The sequence below is a fragment of the Saccopteryx leptura genome, chromosome 7 (genome assembly GCF_036850995.1).
Source record: "Saccopteryx leptura isolate mSacLep1 chromosome 7, mSacLep1_pri_phased_curated, whole genome shotgun sequence".
Classification (NCBI taxonomy): Eukaryota; Metazoa; Chordata; class Mammalia; order Chiroptera; family Emballonuridae; genus Saccopteryx; species Saccopteryx leptura.
Window position 1 is genome coordinate 46,308,363 of NC_089509.1, and position 22,963 is coordinate 46,331,325.

At 37.6% G+C, this 22,963-nt stretch overlaps 1 long non-coding RNA gene across 2 annotated transcripts in view; it reads right to left on the minus strand.

The window, feature by feature from the left end:
* The window catches only part of LOC136378774 (uncharacterized), a 162,267-nt gene that overhangs the window by 10,106 nt on the left and 129,198 nt on the right, over positions 1-22,963 (minus strand). For both annotated transcript variants that reach the window (XR_010746636.1, XR_010746635.1), the window contains one exon: positions 5,541-5,798. This is a non-coding gene — a long non-coding RNA (uncharacterized lncRNA). The remainder of the gene's footprint in view (positions 1-5,540; positions 5,799-22,963) is intronic.

Here is a 22,963-nt window from a genome sequence, read left to right on the forward strand (position 1 = left end):
TGGCCGTGGGCTGCTCCGCTGTATACACAGTGTTACATCATCATCTGTGCATGCGCACATGCTGCCACATCATCCTTCAGAAACTGGGAGGGTTTTCCTTTTATTTGGTGCAGATTTCACATTTCTATCATCTTTTGATGCTTTCCTGTGACGGGTCAAAAGTGCACCATGACTTTACGGACACACTGTAAATAAATATAGTAAGTTGTTAGAGAAACCAGACAGAGATATGTCTAGTGTATTTGCTTATTATTACTACTATAACAAATTACCAAAATGTAATGACTTAAAACAACATAAATTTATTATCTTACAGACCTGGAGTTCAGAAGTTCTAAAATCAAGGTGTTCAGAGAAATTTCTTCTAGAGGCTTCAGGGGAGAATCTGTTTATTTTTCAGCTTTGAGAGTCCACCTACATTCTTTGGCTGCGATTCCTTCTTCCATCTCCCCTACTCTCATCTCTGTTTGCCTTGTCACATCTCTCACTTTGGCACTCCTGCTTCCTTTTTTTTTTTTTCTCTTTTTTTTTTTTTTTGTATTTCTCTGAAGTGAGAAGCGGAGAGGCAGAGAGACAGACTCCCGCATGCGCCCAACCAGGATCCACCTGGCATGCCCACCAGGGGGGGATGCTCTGCCCATCTGGGGCGTTGCTCTGTTGCAACCAGAGTCGTTCTAGTACCTGAGGCAGAGGCCACGGAACCATATTCAGTGCTCAGGCCAACTTTGCTCCAATGGAGCCTTGGCTGCAGGAGGGGAAGACGAGAGACAGAAAGAAAGTAGAGGGGGAAGGGTGGAGAAGCAGATGGGTGCTTCTCCTGTGTGCCCTGGCTGGAATTGAACTCAGTACTTCTATATGCTGGGCCAATACTCTACCACTGAGCCAACCGGCCAGGGCCACCTGCTTCCCTTTTATGATGACCTTTCACATTTATGTTGAGCTAACCAGATAATTTAGGATAATCTTTTTATCTCTAAATTTTTAACTTTATCACATCTTTAAAGTCTCTTTCACTGTGTAAATAAAGTAATATATTTCAAAGATTCAGAATTAGGATATGGGCCTTTGGGGAACTATTTATTCTGTCTACCACACCTAGGCTATAATGGACCACTGAAAAAGGGAGCTTCATGTCAATCCGAGGAGACAGGTTTATAGAGAATGTTATTGTTGACCCAAGTTTAGGAACATGATGTGATTAGGAAGAAAGACTTCTGGCACAGGAAACAGCATGAGCACAAGTAAGAAGACAGGAAACAGCAGGTCTTCCCTGATGACCTCAAGGGGTTTGGTAGGATCTGTTTGTAAAACAAGATGGATAATTGAGGAGCCAAAGACAAACAAAAATAACTGAAAAAGTGATTTGCTAAGGAGTTTGAATTTTATCCTATAAGTAAGTTTAATCAATGAAGGATTTTAAACAGCTTAAGTGTTTCAATGGTTTTTCATTTATACTTGGGGTAAAGTTTAATATCTTTAACATGATGCCATATTGCTTAAAGCCTATGAACCCTTTCTAAGAAATAATATATATATATTTATATATTATTTATATATATATATATATATATATATATATATATATATATATATATATATATATTATATTTAGCAAAAGAGAGAGAGATGGGAAGGGAGAGAGATGAAAAGCATCAACTTGTAGTTGCATCACTTTAGTTGTTCACTGATTGCTTCTCATACATGTTTTGACTGAGGGGCTTAAACTGAGCCAGTGACCCCTTGCTCAAGCCAGCAACATTGGGTTTCAGACCAGTGACCACTGGGCTCAAGCCAGGGACCGTGGAATCATGTCTATGATCTACACTCAAGCTAGCTACCCTACACTCAAGCTGGCGAGTCCACGCTCAAGCCAATGACCTTAGAATTTCAAACTTGGACCCTTAGCACTCAGGTTGATGATCTACCCACTGTACAACTACTAATCAGGCTCACAAACATATTTTTAAATACATAAAATAAAGTACATAGGGTTACAAAGAAAAGCAATTTTGTTGAAATAAAATGTTCTATCCATCAACCCACTGAGAGTCTGTGGGTCTCAGGTTATAAATCAAAGATAATTCTCTTTCTCCATTTCTCTCTCTCTCCTGTTTCATCTTGAGCTCAAACTTCTATGAACTATGGCCTTTTCTCTGCTCCATTAAAATGTGAAGTTTTCCCTGCCCTGGGTCTTTGCCACATGCTATTTCTTTTGGTTTTAGTTTTTTGCTTTGCCCTAGCCTTTTCCCCACCCACATCTCGATAACTTACTTGGTTTGTCACTTTATAGGTAAAATTCACACAACTTACTAAAGTAAGTCTTCTATTAGAATATCATATCACTCAGTAATTTTATTTTACTAAATTAATAATGTTTATATAGTTATTTATATGATTATTTACTAGTGGCTGTCTCATTGGCCAGACAATTTTTTGGCTGAGGCTATCATCTGTATTCCCATTGCATAGCTCAATGCTTGACATTTCATAGATACTGCATTTTTTTTAAATAAATTTTTATTTTAAAAGTTTTAGATACACAGAAATGTTACAAAGATGAAATGAAGAGTTATCATATACCCAACAACTGGTTTCTCCTATTTTTATTATCTTACATTAGTATGGTTCATTCATCATAATAAATGAATAAATATTGATACATTGTTATTAACTAAAATTCCCACTTTATTCAGATTTTTCTTTTTTATCTAATGCTATTTTTCTATTCCAGGATTCTATCCAGGGTATCACATTACATTTAGTTGCTATGTGTCCTTGGGCTGTGACAATTTCTCAGACTTTCTTTGTATTCAATAACCTTGAGGATTCTGAGGAGTACTGGTCAGGTATTTTGTAGAATGTCTCTAAATTTGACTTTATCTGATGACTTCCCCATGATTACATGGGGTTATGGTTTGGGGAAAGAACACCACAAATCATTTTATTACATCATATCACAGCAACCTGACATCACAGCTGATATTAACCTCGATCACCTGGCAAGGTAGTGTTGTCAAGTTCCTCCGTTGTCAAGTTATACTTTTGGAAGGAAGTAACTTCACAGCCCGCATATAAAAAGTAGGGATTTATGCTTTACATCCCTGAGGTTGGAGTATTTACATCAATTATATAGATTGTTTCTGCATGAGACTTTCTTTTGTCTATTCTCACCTATCTATTTATTTATACAATAACTTATTTATATCAGTATTAACTCATTTATTTTATGATTTGTATTATAATCCAATACTATTTTATTTATCTCTTTGCTTAAATTGTTCCAGCTTTGACCATTGGGAGACGTTTTAGTTGGCTGTCATGTCCCTTTGACATATCCCCCATCTTTGTGTGTGTATGTTCTCTCCTCACTTCCTTACTTTCTGGCACGAGAAGATGCTCAAAGCTCAACATGTATATTTTTTCCCCAATTTCTAGAACTAGCTATTTCAAAGGGCTCTGGTTTCTTTTAATGAAGAATCAGATTAGAAACCAAGATCTGGGCACTGGGTATGCTCATTGTTTAAGGGGGTCATTGCTTCCAGGTTTCTTAGCTGGAAGAGCAAGGAAACACATTTGTGTATGATACTAACCCAGGTATATTCACATTTCCATAACTATTTCGATATGTGACTATCTGTATTTACATCAAGCTAAACATGAGTTATACTCATGTCTCCAAGTCTAATTCATTAGCACAAAACTATTCTAGCCTTCCCTCCCTTGCTTATCTGTCACTTCCCACTGCAGCAGTAAGAAACCTGCCTTCCGTCACCTGCCTTCCATTTACTTAGTCGTTCAATTTCATTATATATGTATAGTGGCTTCAGAATTAAAACCCATATACCCATGGGAAGCCACTTCATTAATTAGATTACAGTGCTTATGCACAGCTCCTTTTACCTTAAATCTTACAGATTCCAATCATTTCCAAAACTACTGAAGTCAGCATCTTTTCCCTTACCCCCCTGCACTGAGATTGTTTCACATATTTATAATAGAGTTAGATTCTTTTGACACAGTCTGTATTTCATTTTGGGAACTCCCTGACCTCCTAAATGATTTTTAAATTTGCATACATTAATATTCAGTCACTGTAAAGGTCTCTGCATAGCATCACGTGTCCACCATTACATTATCATACACAATGATTTCATCATCCTAAAATGTCTCTTGTGCTTTGCCTATTCAACTTTTCCTTCTTCCTAAATCCTGCACTCCCGACAAATACTACTTGTTCACCATGGCTACAGTTTTGCCTTTTCCAGAATGTCAGATAAATGAAATCACACAATAAGTAACCTTTTCAGAGTGGCTTTTTTCATTGAACAAAATACATTTAAGATTCATTCATGTCTTTGTAAGGTCTGAAAGCTCATTTTTCTTCTTTTTCTTTTTTTATCTCTGAAAAGTATTCCACTGTAATGGATATACCACAGTTGTTTACCCATTCACCTGTTGAAGAACTTCTTTGTTGCTTCCAGATTTTGGTAATTGTGAATCAAGCTTTCATAAACATTCTTGTGCAGGTTTTTATGTTGATGTAAGTTTTTAAATCATCCGAGTACATACCAAAGAGTAAAATTGCTAGAGTGTATGGTAAGCCTATATTTAGTTTTGTTAGAAACGGATAAACTGTCTTCTAAACTGCCCAACTTCAGTATGTTCTTTAATGAATTATGAGGAGGTCATTCTGGTGGCAGTGTGCAGATGTCAATAGGATTAAAAGCTGGAAATTAAATTCAGTTAAGAAATTGATGCAATGGTTTTAGTCAGAGATAATAATTTTCTGGGGAAGAAAAAGCAGCTGGAAAGATAGAGGGCAATTTCATGGCCTTGAAGAGTTAAGAATATAGAGGCCTAGGATCTGGCCGCTAACTAGCTATGGGATTATGATAATGGATTAGTAGCTCCCGGATGTCTAGTTCGAGTACAATGAGAATAGAGAAGAGCACTTTAAAGGACTGGGGGCGTTGGGAACATTTGGATCACATGGGTCTGAAATGCCTATTGGATTGTCAGGGAAAATGTCCAGGAGGCAGTTGTATGTGTGACTCCTGAGCTCAGAAATAAAAACTGTTTATCAGAATGGAAAGAAGTAAAATTACTCACAGTTATAAAGAGAGGTCTGTAGTGAATTCTAACTTAATAAACATAATTTTAGTTTAAGAATCACTATTTCCTTTAAATGTAAACTTCGGCCATGCAATGTATTTGTTAAGTGACAGTGGCTTTAAAATGAAGATAGATATCTGCATTTCCATCCTCATATGCCTGTTTGCTAAATTATTCTACCTGCCAGCTCATATAATTCAATCTCCATTCACCAACTCTATTCTGAATACACCTTTAGATTAACAATATTTTGTATTTTAAAACCAAGAAAGAGCTTGGAGACCATCTAGTTCAAGCATTTATTCTTGAATATGAACTTAATTGCCTATGTAGCTGAACCTAATCAATTTAATTACAATCTTACTATGCCTTCTTGCTTCTTATTAATTCAAAAATCTGTGTTCTCTTAAAGAAAAAGCAACACTTACAATGTGATTCACAGGAGTAAGTTGTTCCAAACCTTGGGAGAAAGGTAACGTTGCTTTTTATAATTTTCCTCAGTCTAATCAAACCTAACTTGAATTCTCTGCCCACCAAAATTGGCAGGCAGTCCAGTTCCAGTGTCAGTGTTTTCTGAGACTCCGATGCCCTCTCCAGCATACACATGTCCTAGAAAACAGGCGCAGGACTGATCTTAGGTTTTGGAGGTTGTTGCTTCCATATTGCTTTGCAGAGGCCCCTGAGAGCTGAAAAAAAAAAAGGAAAACTCAATTACTGAAGACTCTTAACAAAGCAGCACAGTTAGTTCACAGGGCTCATGGGTCCTGCCCCTTCTGCAGCTGGCTATCTCAGACACCCACCTCCCAAAGCTCTTTACCGCCTGCCCCTTTACCGCTATTCCATTCCTGGGAGATGCAACTTTCCTGGGGTCAAACAGCTTCCTTAATTACCCTCAAAGCACAAACCTCCATATTTTCTACCCTTCCAGAAAACCCATCTAAATCAACCGGATAGTTATAGACCAGGAATTTTAATTTCTTGACCAGACCTGGACAATAAATTAATTAAGTTAGTCAAGTAAGATGCAAATTAAAAACTACAAACACTGTCTATAAGGCGCAGCACTACCCAGCAATACAAAATCTTTTGGCTCAACAAGAAAAGCAAGAGTACACTTTTTTAGGAGAATTCTTCCAAATTTCAAAAGTTGGTGACGATTTAAAAATATTTTTAAAAGCCCTTCAAACCAAACCAAAAATGCCTGAATGTAATGGGCCACCATTTTAAAGCCTTTTACCTAGGTGCACATGAATAATGAGAAAAATGCTTTTTTTCCCCCCCCTGGAAAATTCAACTTCCTAATCCTAGCATTTTTTTTTTTTATCAAAAGGTATTTACTCCTAACTGGAATTAAGGAAAATTCACCACAGCTCAAAAAGAAGAGCTGAGTAGTAGGTGAAGAGATGCAGAAAATAAGTTTTATTGTTTTCTAATGATTCCTCAGCAGGAGAATTCTTTTGAAAGTTAAATTTTCAACCTCGTTACACATACCTTACAATGCTCCACATACATGACCTAATTTGGACACGTGAGTACTAAGTATCTGTGTTACAGAGTAAAGCATTTGAGTTGGGGCAGATCACCTTGTTTCTCTTCCATTGACTTTTCCTGATGCTTTGCCCAGTGAGCTCAATAACTATCTCAATCATCGATGGGTTATTGGAGAGGAGGAAGTAGATAATCTAGTTACTATTTTATGGTAATACAGCAAGATGATTTAATAATGCAGTTCTTTTTGAGGCCGTATAACCTTTGATATGTGAGAGAGTATGTGGGGGATGGGGCAGCATATGAAAAAAATTGATCATGACTGTTTTAGTCCATTCAGGTGGCTATAACAACTTACCATAAACTGGGTTGCTTGCAAACAACAGGAATTTATTTCTCACAGTTCTCTAGGCTGAGAAGTCTAAGTCAAGGTTCTGACAGATCCACTAGCAAGAACCTGTTTTCTGGTTCATAGCCAGCTGTCTTCTCTTTATGTCCTCACCTGGTGGAAGGAAGGGAGGGAGCTCTCTGGGACCTCTTTTATAAGGGCACTAATACTACTGTATTTCTGAGGGCTCCAGCTTTATGACCTAATCACTTCTCAAAGACCCCTCCTACCTCCTAATACTATCACATTGGAGTTTTAAGATTTCAATTTATAAATTGGCCCAGGGTGGGGGAGGGGAAATGGGGAAGGCACAAACATTCATTCTATATCACTAGTGAAGCTTTTTATAAAAATCATTTGGAGGCATGGGCATAAATCCAATGGCAGGAGTCACCTGCAAAAATGAAGGTGCCTTTCTTCTAGACATAAGAAGGAGTAATGGGGCCATTCCTTCCAGTTTTGGTTTGGGAAGGTCTGGCTTTTCACTTATTGAAATAAATTAGTATCTCTGTGTCTTGAAATTTTAGAAAGTAAAAATCATTCAAATTTACTCATTCACGTGATTATGAAAAGACTCACAGAAAATCACTATGCACCTTTGTCTCCATGAAATACAGAGCTCCATGCTTAATATTCAATGCAGTATGATTCTGAATGACAGCCAACCCTCAGAGGACACCATATTTCACAGTCAGAGGCCTCCTTAACTCAGTGGTATGCATCGTGTATTCATTTCCTCATCACCTAATCAACTCGGTTAGCATTTTACATACTTCACCTCTGTGGTGTTCTTCTCCCAAACCCATCATCTCATTCTAATCATGCAAAAAATATCAGACAAACTCAACTTGAAGGTCATTTTACAAAAATACAAAACTAGTTCTCTTCATAAATGTCAAGGTCATGAAAAAACAGGGGAAATGGAGAAATTGCCACAGATTAGATATTAAGAAGATATGACAACTAATTGCAATGTGATATCTTAGTTGGAATCCCATGACAGAGAAAGGACATTAGTGGAGGGAAAAAATGTGGAATCCAAACAAAATTTATAGTTTAAGTAATAGCAACATACCACTGTTTTTGATAAATTTGCCGCGATTATGTGAAATGTTAAGAGTAGAGAAAACGAGGCAAACAGTTTATGAGAACTCCCTATAATGTGTTTGCAATTTTTTGTAAATATATAATTACTCCAAAATAAAAAGTTATTTACAGCAAAAATTTTAAAATTGTTTTAAAGGTGGTGTCTTTGTTACCCTGTCTAGCTTGGTTTCTTTATTCAAGCAATTTAGTAATAAGCTTTGGACATCAGTACAAGGCTCCAGGTGAACACATTTGTTTTCCATTACCTTGTGGCCCAAGAGGGTTTGCCTGAATCAATGTATCAATCAGAAAGGAATCTTTTGGTTGCAAATGAGAAATTTCAACTTAAAACAACAAACAAAAACAGGAACTTCTTAGTCCACGTAGCTAGAAGTCCAGCGTTATACTGGCTCCAGAAAAAAGGGAATGATGTCACCAGTTTTAATCCCTTAGCCTTTCATTCTTCTTTGTGGCTTCATCCTGAAACTCTTAATCATGATTCTCTGGTGCTCCAGGCTCACATCCTCTGGGTCAGATTCACCAGAAAAGAGGATATGCCCCCTCTTTCCAATAACCACAGCAACATTTAATTTCTCCTCACTGATTCTGATTGCATCATGCGCTCAACTACAAACAAATCACTGTGACTAAAGAATGCAGTGGTTTACTCATCAGGCCTGAGCCACATGCCCGCCCTTGAGTAGATAGTAGAGTCAGTTCTACTAGAAGCTCATGATCTGACAGTTCTTTCTCAAAGAGAAAGGCAAGCATTGTTACAAGAAGCCGAGTTAATGGATGTAAAATAGCAAACAGAACAAATACCTACTCTCCTCACAGTATACTTTTCCTAAATGAGGCCACTCCTCCAGGCCTCCATACCTGGCTCCCAACCAGTGCTTTTGTATAGAGAGAAATTCAGCCCTGCTTCTTCCAGACCTGTCTCAGGCCTACCTGTAACTCACCACTGTATCAGGACGTGCCACGGTTTACCTCTTCTAGGAGAGTGAGTGCTGGTTAAACCTACCTCGACTCCAGCCACATTTTCCCCTGCCTTTGTCTGTTCTTTAATGTATTACAGTCTTTGAGGCTGGTGCTATAAACAGTAATAGCCATTCATGTGTAATGTAGTTTCATAGCCTCACTCTAAACCAACAACATGTTTTCTAACACGGGCATAGAAACTGCTACTTTTCCATTGGTGACTCTAACCCTTCTCTAGAAAAACTTGAACTCTTTCTCAATTTCAATATCTGTCTGAAACTTGACAAAAGAAGGCAAAGTCATAGTTTTCCATTGTTTATAGATCAGGAAGGCTTTGGTGTCTGAGGGCTTTTCAGCTTAATTGCCCAGAATTTTTGACTTTGGATCCCTTCAGCTCATTTGGATCAAAACAAAGCCTGATCATACATTAGTCACAGATGCCCAGACCAACAGTTGGAGTTTGAAAGAGATAAACAGAAGGGGCATTTCTGTCCCCTGGTAGCGTGTGTGTACTAGTCAATGTCAGTGCCTTGCCCACACCCTCTCTCTGTTCCTCACATTCTGAGAGTACTACTGGGAGGACCTAAAACCACCTTCCAGAAGGCTCTCTTCAACTACAGGAAGATGCATGACTCAGATTTCTGCTAGGCCAAAGGTGCCAGGGAATTAATGCTGTCTAGAATAGGCCTCAACAAACCACAAGAGTTGGTGGATAACTATCCATATTCGTTGTCCTTTTTTTTTTTTTTTTTAAGTTTTTCAAATATTTTTTTTACTATTATTATATAATTTTATTTTTTTAATGGGGTGACATCAATAAATCAGGATACATATATTCAAAGATAACAAGTCCAGGTTATCTTGTCATTCAATTATGTTGCATACCCACCACCCAAAGTCAGATTGTCCTCTGTCACCTTCTATCTTGTTTTCTTTGTGCCCCTCCCCACCCCCTATCCCTCTCCCATTCCCCCCTCCCCCCTGTAACCACCACACTCTTATAAATGTCTCTTAGTTTCACTATTATGTCCCACCTACGTATGGAATAATACAGCTCCTGTTTTTTTCTGATTTACTTATTTCGCTTCGTATCATGTTATCAAGATCCCACCATTTTGCTGTAAATGTTCCGATGTCATCATTTCTTATGGCTGAGTAGTATTCCATAGTGTATATGTGCCACATCTTCTTTATCCAGTCATCTATTGATGGGCTTTTTGGTTGTTTCCATGTCCTGGCCACTGTGAACAATGCTGCAATAAACATGGGGCTGCATGTGTCTTTACGTATCAATGTTTCTGAGTTTTTGGGATATATACCCAGTAGAGGGATTGCTGGGTCATAAGGTAGTTCTATTTTCAGTTTTTTGAGGAACCACCATACTTTCTTCCATAATGGTTGTACTACTTTACATTCCCACCAACAGTGTATGAGGGTTCCTTTTTCTCCACAGCCTCTCCAACATTTGCTGTTACCTGACTTGCTAATAACAGCTAATCGAACAGGTGTGAGGTGGTATCTCATTGCCGTTTTGATTTGCATTTCTCTAATAGCTAAAGAAGATGAGCATCTTTTCATATATCTGTTGGCCATTTGTATTTCTTCCTGGGAGAAGTGTCTATTCATATCCTCTTCCCACTTTTTTATTGGATTGTTTGTTTGTTTGTTGTTGAGTTTTATGAGTTCTTTGTATATTTTGGATATTAGGCCCTTATCTGAGCTGTCGTTTGAAAAAATCATTTCCCATTTAGTTGGCTTTCTGTTTATTTTGTTATCAGTTTCTCTTGCTGAGCAAAAACTTCTTAGTCTGATGTAGTCCCATTCATTAATTTTTGCCTTCACTTCTCTTGCCATTGGAGTCAAATTCATAAAATGCTCTTTAAAACCCAGGTCCCTGAGTTGAGTACCTATGTCTTCTTCTATGTACTTAATTGTTTCAGGTCTTATGTTTAGATCTTTGATCCATTTTGAGTTAATTTTTGTACAGGGGGAGAGACTGTAGTCCAGTTTCATTCTTTTGCATGTGGCTTTCCAGTTTTCCCAGCACCATTTATTGAAGAGGCTTTCTTTTCTCCATTGTGTGTTGTTGGCCCCTTTATCAAAACTTATTTGACTATATATATGTGGTTTTATTTCTGGACTTTCTATTCTGTTCCATTGGTCTGAGTGTCTATTTTTCTGCCAATACCATGCTGTTTTGATTGTCGTGGCCCTATAATAGAGTTTGAAGTCAGGTATTGAAATGCCCCCAGCTTCATTCTTTTTCTTTAGGATTGCTTTGGCTATTCGGGGTTTTTTATAGTTCCATATAAATCTGATGATTTTTTGCTCTATTTCTTTAAAAAATGTCATTGGAAGTTTGATGGGAATTGCATTAAATTTGTATATTGCTTTGGGTAATATAGCCATCTTGATTATATTTATTCTTCCTAGCCAAGAACAAGGTATATTCTTCCATCTCATTATATCTTTTTCGATTTCCCTTAACAATGGTTTATAGTTTTCATTATATAAGTCCTTTACATTCTTTGTTATGTTTATTCCTAAGTATTTTATTTTTTTTTGTTGCAATCGTGAAGGGGATTATTCTTTTGAGTTCCTTCTCAGTTGTTTCATTGTTGGCATATAGAAAGGCTATTGACTTCTGTATGTTAATTTTGTATCCTGCGACCTTACTGTATTGGCTTATTGTTTCTAGTAGTCTTTTTGTGGATTCTTTGGGGTTTTCGATGTATAGGATCATATCATCTGCAAAAAGTGATACCTTTACTTCTTCTTTTCCGATATGGATGCCTTTTATTTCTTTGTCTTGTCTGATTGCTCTGGCTAGAACCTCTAGTACCACATTAAATAAGAGTGGAGAGAGTGGACAACCCTGTCTTGTTCCTGATTTAAGGGGGAAAGCCTTCAGTTTAGTGCCATTTAATATGATGTTAGCTGATGGTTTATCATATATGGCCTTTATCATGTTGAGATATTTTCCTTCTATACCCATTTTGTTGAGAGTCTTAAACATAAAATTGTGTTGTATTTTATCAAAAGCCTTTTCTGCGTCTATTGATAAGATCATGTGGTTTTTGTTCTTTGTTTTGTTGATATGGTGTATTACATTAACCGTTTTACGTATGTTGAACTATCCTTGAGATTCTGGGATGAATCCCACTTGATCATGATGTATTATTTTTTTAATATGTTGTTGTATTCAATTTGCTAGTATTTTGTTTAGTATTTTAGCATCTGTATTCATTAGAGATATTGGTCTGTAGTTTTCTTTTTTTGTGCCATCCTTGCCTGGTTTTGGTATGAGGGTTATGTTGGCTTCGTAAAATGTGTTTGGAAGTATTGCTTCTTCTTCAATTTTTTGGAAGACTTTGAGTAGAATAGGAACCAAGTCTTCTTTGAATGTTTGATAAAATTCGCTGGTATAGCCGTCAGGGCCTGGACTTTTATTTTTGGGGAGGTTTTTAATGGTTTTTTCTATTTCTTCTCTACTGATAGGTCTGTTTAGGCTTTCTGCTTCTTCTTGACTCAGTCTAGGAAGGTTGTATTTTTCTAGGAATTTATCCATTTCTTCTAGGTTGTTGAATTTAGTAGCATAAAATTTTTCATAGTATTCTACAATAATTCTTTGTATATCTACGGTGTCCGTGGTGATTTCTCCTCTTTCATTTTGGATTCTGTTTATATGAGTTCTTTCTCTTTTTTCCTTGGTAAGTCTTGCCAAGGGTTTGTCAATTTTGTTGATCTTTTCAAAGAACCAGCTCCTTGTTCTATTAATTTTTTCTATAGTTTTTCTGTTCTCTAATTCATTTATTTCTGCTCTGATTTTTATTATCTCCTTTCTTCGGCTGGTTTTGGGTTGTCTTTGTTCTTCTTTTTCTAGTTCCTTAAGGTGGGAAGTTAAGTGGTTCACTTGGGCTCTCTCTTGTTTGTTCATATATGCCTGAAGTGATATGAACTTCCCTCTTATCACTGCTTTTGCTGCATCCCATAGATTCTGATATGTCGTATGGTCATTTTCATTAGTCTGTATATATCTTTTGATCTCTGCACTTATTTCTTCTTTGACCCATTCATTTTTTAAAAGTATGTTGTTTAGTTTCCACATTTTTGTGGGATTTTTTTCCTCTTTTTTGCAGTTGAATTCTAGTTTCAAGGCTTTATGATCAGAAAATATGCTTGGTACAACTTCAATTTTTCTGAATTTGCTGATGTTGTTTTTGTGGCCCAACATATGGTCAATTCTTGAGAATGATCCATGTACACTGGAGAAAAATGTATACTCAGTCACTTTGGGATGAAATGTCCTGTAGATGTCTATCATATCCAGGTGCTCTAGTGTTTTGTTTAAGGCCACTATGTCTTTGTTGATTCTCTGTTTGGATGACCGATCTAGAGCCGTCAGCGGTGTATTGAGGTCTCCAAGTATGATTGTATTTTTGTCAGTTTTTGTTTTAAGATCAATAAGTAGCTGTCTTATATATTTTGGTGCTCCTTGGTTTGGTGCATATATATTAAGAATTGTTATGTCTTCTTGATTCAGTGTCCCCTTAGCCATTATGAAATGGCCATTTTTGTCTCTGAGTACTTTTCCTGTCTGGTAGTCAGCATTATCCGATATGAGTATTGCTACACCTGCTTTTTTTTGGATGTTATTTGCTTGGAGTATTGTTTTCCAGCCTTTCACTTTGAATTTGTTTTTATCCTTGTTACTTAGATGAGTTTCCTGTCGGCAGCATACAGTTGGATTTTCTTTTTTAATCCATTCTGCTACTCTGTGCCTTTTTATTGGTGAGTTTAATCTGTTTACATTTAGTGTAATTATTGATACTTGTGAGTTCCCTATTGCCATTTTATATCTTGCTTTCTGTTAGTTTTGTGTCTTGTTTGATCCTTCTCTTTTGTTTTTCTATCTTTTGTTTTTATTTGGTTGTATTCCATACATCTTTCCACTGTTGCTATCTTTTTTATCACATGTGCTTCTGTGGTGGTTTTTTCAATGGTGGTTACCTTTGAATAATGAAAAGGGTCCCTACCCTGTTCATTGTAGCGAACTATTTTGTGAGTACTTTTGCACTCCATCGTCCTTTGCTACTGTTAATCTCCATCTTCTCCCCCTCTTTCTTTTTGTTGTTGTCACAGTTTAAATTTGGTTTTATTGTGTTCTTCTTGGAGCTTTTTCTTGTGGCTCTGTTTTTTTTTTTGTTCTTTGTATCTGATTGGAGAACCCCCTTTAGTAATTCCTGGAGTGGGGGTTTTCTGATAATAAATTCCCTCATCTTTTCTGTGTCTGTGAATGTTTTTATTTCTCCTTCATATTTGAAGGATAACTTTGATGGGTACAGTATTCGTGGCTGAAAGTTCCTCTCTTTCAGGACTTTAAATATTGGGGTCCACTCTCTTCTAGCTTGTAGAGTTTCTGCTGAGAAATCTGATGATAATCTAATGGGCCTTCTTTTATATGTTGTATTCTTCTTTTCCCTGGCTGCCTTGAGAATTTTTTCTTTGCTGTTGGTTTGTGTCAATTTCATTATGATATGCCTTGGAGTAGGTTTGTTGGGGTTAAGAAAACTTGGAGTTCTGTTTGCTTCTTGAACTTGAGGCTTTAGTTCTTTCCACAGGCTTGGGAAGTTCTCATCTATTATTTGTTTGAGTATGTTCTCCATTCCATTTTCTCTCTCTTCTCCCTCTGATATACCTATTATTCTTATGTTATTCTTTTTGATGGAGTCAGATAATTCTTGTAGGGCTATCTCATTTTTTTTAATTTTTGAGTCTCTTTCTTCTTCTCTCTGTTGTGCCTCAAGTTGCTTGTCTTCTAGTTCACTAATCCTCTCTTCTATCTGACCTGTTCTATTAGCTAAGCTTGTTACTTCGTTTTTCAGCTCGTGAATTGAGTTTTTCATCTCTGTTTGATTTGTTTTTATAGTTTCAATTTCCTTGGACATATATTCTTTGTGTTCATTGAGTTGTTTTCTGAGCTCCCTAAATTGCCTTTCTGTGTTTTCTTGTATATCTCGGAGGATTTTTAGGATTTCTATCTTGAATTCTCTGTCATTTAGCTCCAAGGTTTCCAATATATTAAATTTTTTCTCCATAGATTTTTCCTCATCTAGCTGTGTTACCTCTCTTTCTTTTGTATCCATGATATTCGATTTTCTCTTCCTTAATGGCATCGGAGGGTGGTTTTGTTGATAGTATTAATGAGATTTAATAAAGAATAAAAAGTTTAAAAAATAATAAAAAAAAAATCGAAAAGAGTTGTTTTTAAAAAAAAAATTAATAATGAAATAAAGAAAAATAAAATAAAATAAAAATTAAAAAAAAAAAAAAAAAAGGAAATTATTCCCCCTCTCCTTTTTTCCTCTCCTCTCCTCTCCCCTCTTTCTCGATAAAATCTTGTGGTGGACTGTGAATTATAACAAACAATGCCTGTGATGGAGGGCCTGAATTGGGGAAAAGTATTAAAGGGGCAAAAAAAAAAAAAAAAAAGAAAGAAAAAAGAAAAAAAAGAGCGTATGGACCCACAAAAAGCAAATAAGGAAAAAATTTGGGTCAAGAATAAAATGATTTGCTTTTAGGTGTTGGTTGTCTAAGAGTTATGATGAGAGGATTAAGAGGAAAACGGAAAAATGGGGGGACAAATTAAAAAATTACTATTGTATTTAGTGGAACAAGAACTAGATAATATGGAGAGCCAGGGATGGGAGCACTGCTAGTGAGTTAAAAAGGTGAAGTAAAAACCCCCCAAAATGCCACAAACATAAGTTTGAGTCCCAGATAAGATAATTTGTTTGTTATTGAGGTTTGAATGAGAGGAGATGTAAAGGAAAAAGGAAGAAACTAATATAGAGGGAGGAAAAAAAAGAGAGAGAGAGAGAAAAAAAAAAGAGGGAACCACTAAAAGAAGAAAAAAGAAAGGAGAGAGAGAGAGAGAGAGTTAAGGGTTTTGGAGTGCAACCCTCATAGAGAGAAAGGAAGAGAAGAGAAAAGATAATGGGAGATGTAACACTTATGGGTAGTGTAGTTTCAAGGAGAGGAGAGAGTAAGACCGGTAGAGAGTTAATCGGCCAAATTGGAGGAGGAAAAAAAAAGTATCAAGAATGAAGATAAGAGAAACAAATGAACAAATATAATAAAATGGGATAGGTTATAAAGTCTGCAGATTATTCTTGATTTTGAGAGGTTATCTTCTTGCTTTTTCTTTTCTCTCCCTCTTCCTGGTCGGTGACTCTGTACCCCGGGTTTTGCCCCTTTGCCACGCTCAGGTAGAGGTTTGCAGTTGATAAGTCTCTATGGCAATGTCATGTATTGTGCTTTAGTCTCGTTGGCAGTCGAGGCTATTAGCATTTATAGGCTCCGACAGTGAGAGAGTCTGTGTTCCTGGAGCCTTTCTCCTAGTCTTTCCTTCCTCAATTAGTAGCCTGATAATCCAGCTATGGGGTTGCTGCTGCCTCTGCCTGGATAGTAAGAGGCTCAAAGAGCTGGCAACTCCCCACTCTATTTCCACTCAGCACAGGGTAAGGCTCAGTCAGTCAGAGCTGCTAGCATAATCAGGCGGGCTTTCCACCCACTCACAGACCTCTGGCTCTGCCACTCTGTCCGGTAACACAAGCGGGTGCCCACTTCCGGGGCGCTTGGAGAAAACTCTCACTCACTGGCTGCGCGCGCAGACCAGGATATCCGGCCAGCAGTCTCACGCTCTGAGTGAAACCCCCGACCGCAGGGAAAAGTTGCAGCGTTGGAATTGAGTCTCGCTCCGTCCCCGTGCACGGCTTTTGCAAGGCGCTGGGGCGGCCCGAGATTCCGCTTTGGCCCACACAAAGGCCCCTGACTCTGCTCCTCTGTGCGATGACACGGGCGCGCACTGCCGAGGCACACGGAGGAATCGCTCACTCCTTATCTGCGCACGCAAACCAGGATATGAGGCCGGCCGCTTTCCCTCTGAGTGAAACACCCTCGGCAAGGAAAATCTCCACCGTTGGAATTAGTTCTCACTCCCTCCCGTGCGTGGCTTTCCCAGGGCGCTGGGGCTGCCCAGAGACTCTGCCCTCGGCCCACAGAAAGGCCTCTGACCCTGCCTCTCCGTGGGGCAACACGGGCACTGACTCCCGGGGCCTAGGAAGAAATCTCTCGCCCACTAACTGCGCACCAACCAGGAGACCGGGTAAAATGGCCGCGCCGCTTGTCTTTCTTTGTTTGGGTTTGGCGCGAGTGTTAGCTTGTATTGCCCGGGTTGCCACAGGATCAGATTTTCCTCGGCTTGGATCTCCGTGCCACAGCCTGGTTTGGCCGTTTGTATTCACCCCCTTTGCCTGCCTCAGTTTCTATATTCACAGTTACCAGAGAAAGCCGCCCTGTTTAGGTTAGTGAGGAAGGCGGAGCATTTCTTACTCCCTATTTCCTTCGGGGTTTGGTTATATATTTAGCCAATTTTTCACTCAATCATACCTTTGGGTGTATTGCGAAGCATCTGGAAGCTCCAAGTATAGGTTTTTCTGTTTCTGGTTGAAGATCTTGTTGAGTTTTGGGGGAGATTTATCGGTATCGCTTCCTACCCCGCCATTACTCTGACGTCATCTCCTCGTTGTCCTTTAGGGCCCTTTTCTTTCATGAAATCTCTGGAGAAGGACAACAGTATGTCTCACCCACAAAGCCCAAGTAAAACACCATTGTTTCTGGGGAGTAAGTAGAAACAGAACCTGCATCACTAAGAGTGTGGAACTCAAGTACAAATCTATTGCTGTTAGGGGAAGTAAACCTTCTGCTCCTGAGGATCCCACACCAATCAGTAGAGGTTAGTTACTACTAGGGCTCAGCAAACATCTCTATCTCACCTAAGACCAATGACGGACAGGAGGCAGAGTTTGTACAAGTAACAGGGAGGAGGGCAAGAATGCTGAAAAAGCACCACCCCCGAGGACAAGGTATAAGAGATCTGTTTAGGATTCAGGACAAGAAAAGAGAACCCCATCTGTGTCCACTGTGATAAGAACAGTGAGCGACAAGCTACAGTAGTCAGTCAGCCACATGGCACAGACAAGAAGAGCTGAGAAATGAACCAGTGAACTTGAAGATAGGTCAGTGGATATTGTTCAAAATAAAACACATTGAGGAAAAAAGAATACCTTTTTTTAAAAAAAGAACAGAGTACCCAAAAGCTGAGCACAACATTAAAGCCTTAACATATCATAAAGTGGAGTCTCAAAAAAGGAAAGAAAATGGAACAGAACAAATATTTGAGAAGAAAATATCCTCAAATTTTCCAAAATTAGTAAAAGACAACATGTCATAGATCTAAGAGGCCCATAGCACCTCAAACGAGGTGAACACAAAGACCCAAATATTTGCACCACTAATAGAACTACTACAAACCAAAGAGCGAGAGAAAAATTTACAGGCAACACAAGCAAAAGGAAACATTCTGTACAAAAAAGAAAAACAAACAAACAAAGAATTACAGTAGAGCCTTGGATGGGTGGCTCAATAGATAAAACATAGACCCAGGATGCTGAGGTCACGGGTGTCATCCCCAGGCAGGGCATGTAAAAGAGGCAACCAATAGGTGCACAGCTGAAATGGAACAACCAGGTGGAACAATGAGTGGATGTTTTTCACTCTCTTGTTCTCTCTCTCTCTTCCCCTGTCTGTCTCTACTTTCTTCTTTCTCAAATCAATGGGGGGGGGGGACTACAATTATAGCAGACTGTTCATCAGAACTTTGCAATTCAAAGAAAAATGAATGAAGTGCTAAAAAAAATTACTGACCCAGATCTGTACCCTCTGAAAATACCTATCAACAATAAATGTGCTAAAGACATTTTTTTCCAAATAAACAAAGGCTGAAAATAATTCACTGCCATAGCATAGCTACACAGCAAAAAATGATATAGGATATTCTCTACATGGAAGAAAAATAATACCAAATAGAAATGCGGAGCTGCATTTAAAAATGAACACAATTGTAAATGGTAAAAAATGAGAGTATATGTAAAAAATATTTTTCTTAATTTCAATATGTTTCAAAGATAATTGATTAAGGCAAAGGTGGAAAAACATTTTCTGTAAAGGGCCAAATAGTATTTTAGGTTCTGCAGGCCACAGACATTCTCTATTGCATATTCTTCCTTATTGTTCTTTATTTACGTAACCCATTACAAATATAAAAACTATTCTTTGCTCACAGGCTGCATATTAACACAAGCCAAGGACAGGATCTAATCTGCAGATTATACTTTACTGTCTCTAATATAAAGCACTATGGTAGCTATGTAGAGTAGGTCATTTGCAGAAGTAAGATGTATGGCAACAATAACATGGGGTCAGGAAATGAATGAGAATGAGGAAAGCACATACAATATGCAAAGGTTCTCACATTATAGGAGAAGATGATGTTTGAAGGCAGATTATGATAAGTTAAAGGCGTATATTATAAACTCTAAAACAATCACTAGAATAATTAAAAAGTGGTTATGAAATGGAGGTATAAAATATTTAAATAATAAAAAGACCAAAAAATAGAACAAATAACAGATAGGAAAAATAAATGAAAAGATAGTAGATTTAAATCTAACCATAGCAATAATTACATTAAATACAAATTGTCCAAAAGCCCCTATTAAGAGGCAGAGATTGTCAAATTAGTTTAAAAAGCAGTGTCTAACTATATGCTATATGTCATACAAAAAATCCATTTTAAATATAAAAACATTGGTAGGTTAAAAGTATAATGATGTAAAAAGATATACTATTTCTTTTAAAAAGCTGAAGCAGCCATGTTAATATAAGACAGTTGATCTTAGAACAAATAATACTATCAAGAGTAAAGAGGAATATTAGATTGTGAGAAAAGGACTGGTCAATTATCAAAAAGCTATACTACTAAATGATTTTTTATTTTATTTTTCAATTACAGTTTGCATTCAATATTATTTTATATTAGTTTCAGGTATACCATATAGTGGTTAGAAAATCATATACTTTACAAAAGAGTAATCCCACTAATATTTCCAGTGCCCACCTGGCACCATCCATAGTTAGTACAATATTATTGACTATGTACCCTGTGCTGTACTCTACATCCTCGTGACTATTTTGTAACTACCAATTTGTACTTCACAATCCCTTCACATTTTCCACCCAGCCTCCAACCTCACCACCCCTCTGACAACCATCAGTTTATTCTCTGATCTATGAGTCTGTTTCTCTTCTGTCTGTTTGTTTATTTTGTTCTTCAGATTCTTCAGATAAGTGACATAATATGATAGTTGTATTTCTCTGCCTGACTATATTCATTTCAGTATTATTTACAAAAGCCAAGATAAGAAAGCCACTCAAATGCCCATCAATGAACAAGTAGATAAAAAGGTTGTGGAATATTACCTGGCCATAAAAAGGAATAAAATATTACAACTTGTGATAGCATGAATGAACCTAGAGGGTATTATATTACTAAATGTTTATGTATATATCTACAGAGCCCAAATATCTGAAGCAATAACTGATAGATTTGAAAGGAAAAATGAACAAATAAATTCACAATTATAATTAAAGATTAATACTCCTCTAAATAATAAATAGAACAAGGAGACAGAAAAATAAAAGGATATGGAATAACAACAGTATCAATAAGCTCAATATATTGCCATTTATAGAACCCTCCACATAATATCAGCAAAATACACATTCATTTCAAATACACATGGAACGTTCACTGAGACCATAATATAGGCCGTGAAACAAATCTGAAAAAATACAAAAAATTAAAACCATACAAAGTATGTTGTCTGATCATACCAAAATTTAACTAAAAATCAATAAAAAGAAAACCTAGATAGTTTCTAGACATCTCTAAATATTTGGATATCAAATTACAAGCTTCTACATACCTCATGAGTCAAAGAAGAAGATAGTGGTTGGCTCATAGTATTAAGCAAAATTAGCCTTTCAAAATTTTTATGTTTTGATTTCATTTTCATTCAATTAAAATCATTTTCCAATTTACTTTGTGTCTTCTTCTTTGAAAAAGATCTTTATCTTTTGGGTATTTATAATCTTGTGTGTGGGAGGGGTGGCACCACAAACAATGAACATATTAAATAAATAACAAATAATATAGAGTGTTAAATGTACGATGCATGCTTTGTATAAGGAAGAAAAAATGGAGCAGAGTAAGGACAAATAGGAGAGCGGGTAGGAAGAGAAGTTGCAGTTTAAACTGGATGGTAACTGGATGAGGGAAGGTGAAGGGATTAGCCAAAAAAACCATATATACCTAACACCTAGACACAGAAAACAGGGCGGCAATAGTCAGAAGGGAGGGGGATAGAGGTAGGGGGAGGAGGGCCAAGGGGGGAAAATGGGGATGGAAAGAAAGTTTGCTTGGTAAAGAGGGTGCATGATGAGGTGTGTAGATGGTGTTATACTGAGTGGTACAATTGAAACCTGTATGGTTTTAGTGAGCCATATCATCCTAATGAATTAAAAATAAATAAATAAAAATGTCAAATTATTTTTAAAAAATGTGGATGGTAAGAGTTGGCCTCATTTTTCCTGACCAGGTGGTGGTGCAGTGGATAGAGCACTGGACTGAGATGCAGAGGACCCAGGTTGGAAACCCCAAGGTCACCAGCTTGAGCGCAGGCTTACCAGCTTGAGTGTGGGGTCACTGGCTGGAGCGTGGGATTATAGACATGAACCCATGATTGCTGGCTTGAGCCCTAAGGTCACTGACTTGAAGCCCAAGGTCACTGGCTTGAGCCCAAGGTCACTGGCATGAGCAAGGGGTCACTCATTCTACTGTAGTCCCGTGGTCAAGGAACATATTAGAAAGCAATCAATGAACAACTAAGGAGCCACAATGAAGAATTGATGCTTCTCATCTCTCTCCCTTCCTGTCTTTCTGTCCCCATTTCTCCCTCTCTCTGTCTTTGTCACACACACACAAAAAAGAGTTGGCCTCATTTTGAAGGGGCTTTTGAGCAAAGACTTGAAAGAGTTGAAGGAATTAGCCAAGTATTTATGATATGAGTTAAGAGTGAGAACAACTAGATCTAAGTCCCTAATGTGAAGGCATGCTTGGCGTGTTCTAGGAATAGCAAACAAGTTGGTGTGGCTCAATCAGAGAGAGTGAGGGGAAAGAAAGGGAGGGAAGGCCAGAGGGAAATCAAACAGTATCTTTGGCTTTATTCTGAGTGATGCAGGATCCATTGCAGGGTTTTGGTCAGAGGAGTAGTATGTTCTGTTCTAGAGTAAACCATAAGTCATAAGGGTAAAAAAAAAAGGGAGATCAATAAAAAAAAAGCTTATTGTAATGAATGGGGGGAAGAAATGCTGGTGGCTTGGGACAGAGTGATAGGAGCAGAGGTGGTAAGCATTAGTAGGATTATAATACAGGGTGGGGCAAAAGTAGGTTTTTAGGTGAAAGTACATGAAACACAGAGTTTGTTTTTGCAGTATTATTTATTAATTATTATATTATTTGCTATATGAATAACTGCAAACTTATTTCTGCCCCACCTTGTATATTTAGGACATAGAGCCTACAAAATGTCCTAATGTGTTAAATGAGCTGTTGCAGGAAAATGAAGGAGTCAAGGATGACTCAAGGTGTTTAGTCTGGGCAGTTTGAAAGCTGGAGTTGTTATCAACGGATGGGGAAGGCCACACGTAGAATAGGTTTGAAAGTAAAACACAGAGTTTAGTTTTGAATGTAGTAAAGCTGAATGTAGGAGTCTGGTGTTGAAGAAAGACAAGTCTGAACTTGGAAGTTTCAGAATGTAGACCATGTATTAGTCAAGGTTCTTGCAGGAAATAGAAGGCATATTCAAACTGAGTAATTGAGAAGAGAAATATTTACAAGGGTGTGGGAGGATTTAGGGAATGGAACAAGAACTGGTAAAGCACTCT